This window comes from Squalius cephalus (assembly GCF_949319135.1).
Source record: "Squalius cephalus genome assembly, chromosome: 18".
Taxonomy (NCBI): Eukaryota; Metazoa; Chordata; class Actinopteri; order Cypriniformes; family Leuciscidae; genus Squalius; species Squalius cephalus.
In genome coordinates, this window is record NC_137139.1 from 27,082,075 (window position 1) to 27,088,074 (window position 6,000).

The following is a 6,000-nucleotide window of genomic DNA, read 5'->3' on the forward strand; positions in this document are numbered from 1 at the left end:
TATTTCAAGTGTAATTGGATTTTTTAGTTCGAATGGGCTCAGGTCCCATTCGATTACATGGAGAGGGCGGGGTTTAAGATTTATACTGCAGCCACCAGGGGGCGATCAAAACGCTTTGGCTACACTTTTCAGAGCTTGTGTAGCACACTTGGTTGCGGCAAAAGGTACCACATACACTAAACCTAATCTATAGGTTTTAACCGATAACAAATCAAACGTAATTGAAAAATGCTTTTGGTGACCACCATGCCATTTTAGCTTGCTTCTACAAGTCTTTGAGCTCTTTTATCATGACTTTTTTTTTCAGGGGACTTGTATGCAATGCTAGTGCAATACTGTACCAGGTGAGCAATAGAACAAGTTTTCTACTGCAGAACTGCCATACATATGGAGCTGATTATGTGAAATCTAATTAGATATGCTACATTAGTTTACAAATCACTATGATAAAAGTGTTTTGCAGTCTTAACATATTGTGCAAGGAACCCCACATAAATAAGACTTTATTAATCTATAATCAGTCCCTGTAATCATAATTTGTATGAAGAGGAATAAAAGTTGTTGGTATTTTGCTGCAACTCGTATTCATTTCAGCTGTACAAGGCACAGAACTGAGTTACCTTTTTGGGCTTTTTCGCTTGGCTATAAGTGTCTGTCCAGGTCAGGGGGTTTCTGTCTCGACGGTGAGATGCTCACTGGTCTGAAGAGATCAGCCTAAGGCTCCGGCTGGAGCTCTGACAGATGGTGTCAATACACTGCATATCAAGAGAGAGAGAATGAAAGAGGAAGAGAGCAACAAAATGAGACAGAAAGAGAGTGAGGAACACTTGGTTTGGTGAGTCAAAAGCGATGGACACCTAGCACGTCTGTCCTCGGTGTGTGATGCGACTGCTGATTGGTTCTGACAGGCCCTTAGAAAAGCCGTCAGCCTCAGGGCTTGAAACCCTGTTGGTCCGTGCTGGATGAGAGAGGCGTGGCCTCATACTTTAGAAGTTAAAGTGACATAATTTAAAGGAACAGTCATCCCTTTACCCATCTTAAATTGTTCTAATCCAGTATGATTTTATGCGGAAAACAAAAAGGGATTTTAGGATGTCTGTGGATCTTTAAAATGTCTTTGATTCAAATTTTAAAACACTTGAACCAGTTTTATAAAATATTATGATGCTTTTTAGTTTTTATATTATATTTTGAAGCTTGAAATGTCCATTTCCTTCTATAAATTGGAAAAGAGCAGCAGACTTTTTTCCTGCTAGTGTTACCTTTAACTAAAACTATTAAAAAGCCTTTCTGTTAATTTAAGTAAAGCTATACAAAAATGAGAACTGTTGCCTTAAGCATAGTCCACACATACACGGGTAATTTTATAGGAGTTTTTCCTCCTTTGTTAAAAAAAATTATAATTTGCGTCCACATGAAAACACGAAAACAGCCATGAAGTGCTATCAAGAGCATGCCAAACCAACAAGTGGCAATATAACCCTAACCGTAAAGCCATGTTGGCCAATCAGAAGCCTGGAATAAAAGGTTATTAGCCTACTGGTTACAAACCGCATAGAAAAAGCTGCGGTTTTGAAAATACCCGTGTTCGTGTGGACAGGGCCTTAAACTCACTGAAATAATTTTAATTTTAGAAGTACTAAAATTACAAACTGAATTAAATCTTAAATAACTAAGTATATAAATATTTATAGTATATAAATAATATTAAAATACACTGTTAATTATTTCACTGTAAATTTACAATAAATTGCAGGTTAATAATTGCATGACTTTCACAGTAAGTTACCGTATCATTTTTACAGTAAATAATTGTGAAATGACAGCTGTTTACTGTGACTTCACAATAACTATGCCGTCATATTACTGTGATTTAGCAGTAAGCTGCTGTATAATTACTGTATTTTACTGTGCAATTACAGTTAGTCTATCATATTACTGTAATTTAACAGTAAGCTGCTGTAGAATTACTGTATTTAACCATGTCTATACTGTGATTTAGCATAAATGATGGACCAAACAAAACTGATAAAAACAATGGTTTAACTTTTATTTTTTTAGAAGAAAAATACATTTTAATAACAGGAATAAACACTGTGTAACATGAATGAACGAACACTGGGTAACATGAATGAACACTGGGTAACATGAATGTCTGTCAATATGTGTGTGAATGTGTTTACTGTGTTTACCATTATGTGATAATGGTACTTGAAAAATACAATTTAATAACAGGAATAAACACTGGGTAACAGGAATGAACACTGGGTAACAGGAATGTGTGTCTATGTGTGTGCACTGTGCATGTGTTTACTATGTGATAATGGTACTTCACAACGTAGGAGCTGAAAAGAGAAAGAAGGAGAGAGGGAAGAGAGAGTGAGAGAGGGAAGAAAAGACAAAAAGGTGGGAAAAGAGAGGGTTGCAGGTGTCTCGCTCCTTCCCTTGCAGCAGGCACCTGCATAGTATGGGTTCTGTCCACTATCTACAAAAGATAAGAAAGACAAAAAGTTTAAGTTACTCTGTGGTGCAAGTACCTGCAAGTATGGTACTCGCATTGTAAAACTAATCCTAAAATGTGTACAATTTAAGAAATTACAATTGTAAAACTCATGATAAATCAGATAAATCATGTGAATAGTACTATATCAATTAATATTAAATCAACAAACCAGAGGACTCTGAAAGTAACATGATTGAGGTTAAGCAAAAATTACATGACATGCGTACATAGTAATGCAACTCAGTAAGCCAGTAATGTGATGTAAATTTACACTTAAAACTATTGTAAAGTATGTCTGTAAATTTGACGTTTTTATTCTAACCTATCAATAACCTATAACATTGAAAAGGCATGTTTAATTCAAATAAACGTAAGAACAATGAATTTTAGACATTTTGCAGCCTGTCTAAACTCGTAGAACAGATTAAAGGGATAGTTTACCCAAAACCCCACCCTCATTCCAAACACGTTAGCCCTTCGTTCATCTTTGGAACACAAATTAAGATATTTTCTGACTCCTCCATGGACAGCAATTTTATTACCACTTTCAAGGCCCGGAAAGGTAGTGAAGATTGTTAAAATAGTCCATGTGACTACAGTGGTTCAATCTTAATGTTATGAAGCGATGCAAAAATACTTAATAGTGCGGAACGCACAAAAAGTATTCTCGTCGCATCATAGCAATAAGGTTGAACCACTGTAGTCACGTGGACTATTTTAACAATGTTTTTACTACCTTTCTGGGGCTTGAAAGCGGTTATAACATTGCAGTCTATAAGCGGGATCAGAAAGCTCTCGGACTTCTTAAAATTATCTTAATTTGTGTTGAAAAAAATTCTTATGTGTTTGGAACATCATGAGGGAGTGTAATTAATGAGAGACTTTACATTTTTGAGTGAACTAACCCTTTAATAGCTTAAGTAAACATCTTACTGCATAACTAATTCTAGCTTAAAACAGAGACAGTGTTTCGTTAGTCTGTTCTGAAGTTGGAACACAACTTACATTAGACTGACATCCATTCAAAGTCAATGAGCTTCCTGATCAGTGTACAGACTTGCTGGTTTATGTGTCCTCTCTGCCTCTTTGATTTTGTACCTGTCTCTGGGTTGATGCCCAAGAAGCACATATAAACAAAAAGACAGAGAAGAAAGATGTTAGTTTAATTCAAGTGGGATTAAAAAGGTTTCAGTTCCCAGTCATCACCTTCAGTGGGTCACTGCTGTTGCAGTACTGAGCAAAACTAAAGTTAGCTCAGTTTTAACAAGGTGACATTACTTGGATTCAATTAAACAGCAACCATTTAAATAACTTAACAGCAACTGAAAAACATTTACATCACAAACACACAGTCAAGAATAGTCCTGCAACAAAGTAAGTTAGATGTGTGTGATTTACCCAGGCAATGCATTTGCACACATCAATTTACATCATTTACACGTACTGTTTGCAGAGGATGGAGGAAGAGCCTGTTGCCAGTCCATCTCCATGTGGCTGTTTCTGCTTGTACTCTTCCTCCTCGAATTATTACCCGTTCACAGACAAAATGGCTCCTAATATCTCCAGATGTCGACCTGTTTTACTTTAGAATAGCACAGCTAACGAAGTTCCACTAATTCAGTGATAAACACATTTATTTTCCTATATCTTTTTTATAATAAAATGCACTTTATTTTTTCTGTTGACGAGACAGACAACGGCTGCTCCGTTTCACACACGGCAGAAAAATATGGACGACGCCGCCCAGCTAGCTAACGTTACTAATTTGAGATTAATTTATTCCACCTTTGCACAAATCCACAACATTATAATGTATCTAGTTGATCATAACTGTCATAATACACACATTAAGGCCACAGCTTACCTTATAACTTTATTTCCCGGTGGTAGAAAAATGCTGTGGGAAAAGAGAGAACGCTGTTAGAGTAACGAACGTTAACTAAGAAAAGCATTAAGAAAAGCTAAAGTTCAATTTTGACGGTGTAAGTTAGCTAACGTGAAGCCTCACAGTTAATAACTTAATACGGTACTACTAATACACTTATTAACACAACCAACGTCTGATTCAAATTTGCGCGCTCAAACCTAGACGCGAATCTGCTCCAGCTAAGTTACAAAAACATGAAACAGAACTTAACTAACGCTAATTTGGTTCATACTTTTAAATAACATGCAATTTCATATTAAAAACAGTCATCAAATTGACAAAGTTTGAAATTAAACACTTACCGCACTGAATCCGTCGAGTGAGACCATGGAGGAGATCAGGCCAGGGAGCTCCGGGGGAGCTCAGATGACGCAGTTGCAGCGCGAAAATGACGGAATTCACAGTAGTTTCTTGTAAAAGCCCCGCGCCTGCATTATTTTCACAGTAAAAGTCTAAATACGGTATTATATTGTGAAATATCACAGTTAAAGCCTGTGAAGTGGTAATAATGTAATTACCTGTGAAATATTACAGTTATATATTGTGAAATCCTGGAAATATTTTACAGTGTAGCACTGCTCCCTTTTGTGTTCAACAGAAAAACAAAACAAAAAAAGAATAGAAAAAAAAAAACAGATTTGTCGTAAGGTTTGGGAATGACATAAGGGTGAATAAATGTTGCTCTAATTTTCAGTTTTGTTTGAACTTTTACTTTCAAATTCTTTATTCCTGCTCGTCCACATTCAGCAACATCAAAACCGATCTAGATGTGAAGTGTCAAACGTATGCAGGAGTCTCTGTAGAGCATGTTTGTCAGTACGCCCGCTTCAGGAAATGTTCCCATTTAAAGCGACCCATAGTCTCAATCACTGAGAGAAAGCTTCGGCACTGCCTCGCGACCTGCTGACTGCACAGTTTGGATCACACACATTTAGAAACATGCCGGTCATTAATCAAAATGATTGACAGCTCACTTCACCCTGTTTAGACATATTTATTGCCACTTCTGTGATGTATGTGTGATGTTTGTGTGAGATCCATGGCCGACACGAAAATAATCTGGATATGAAAGAAAGAGATACTTTATCAAATTACTCGCTGTTAGATCAAAAACACATGAATAATGTTTTTTTTAAACGCATGAATAATGTTCCCCAGGAGAGCCGGGAGATTTTTGTCATGGTGTGAGTAGAAATTTGCCTTTTTGAAATACTATCGTTTGGAAGCTCTGAAGATTCGCAGACTAATTAGGCTTATTTGCATGCAGTGGAAGCGAACAGCTGACAGCGTCCACTGCCGGCCAAGAGAAAGATGCTTTTAATGAGAGCTCACTGCTGTGTTAAAGGAGTCCCCTGCCTCCTCAGACCCTTGCAAACACACACACACACACACACACTCACGTAAACAAGTTACATGTACAATGTACAAGAACAACCCTCCTCCGAGGCTCTGCCCCCACAGCCATGTTGCCTGCTGCATGTTTGTCACCACTCCAATTCAAAATCAGGGTGATAATTACGCTGTTATCATTAACAGCTCTATTTCAGTTTGAACATACTAAGCTGAAATA

The 6,000-nt window shown here is 37.1% G+C and overlaps 1 long non-coding RNA gene across 1 annotated transcript; it reads right to left on the bottom strand.

Moving 5' to 3' along the window:
* Positions 1-2,370: 2,370 nt before the first annotated feature.
* LOC307145364 lies at positions 2,371-4,832 on the bottom strand. The gene is made up of 4 exons (XR_013818945.1): positions 4,733-4,832; positions 4,368-4,400; positions 3,509-3,607; positions 2,371-2,485 (listed from the first exon to the last, which is right to left on the bottom strand). It is a non-coding gene; the product is annotated as an uncharacterized lncRNA (long non-coding RNA).
* Positions 4,833-6,000: the final 1,168 nt, after the last annotated feature.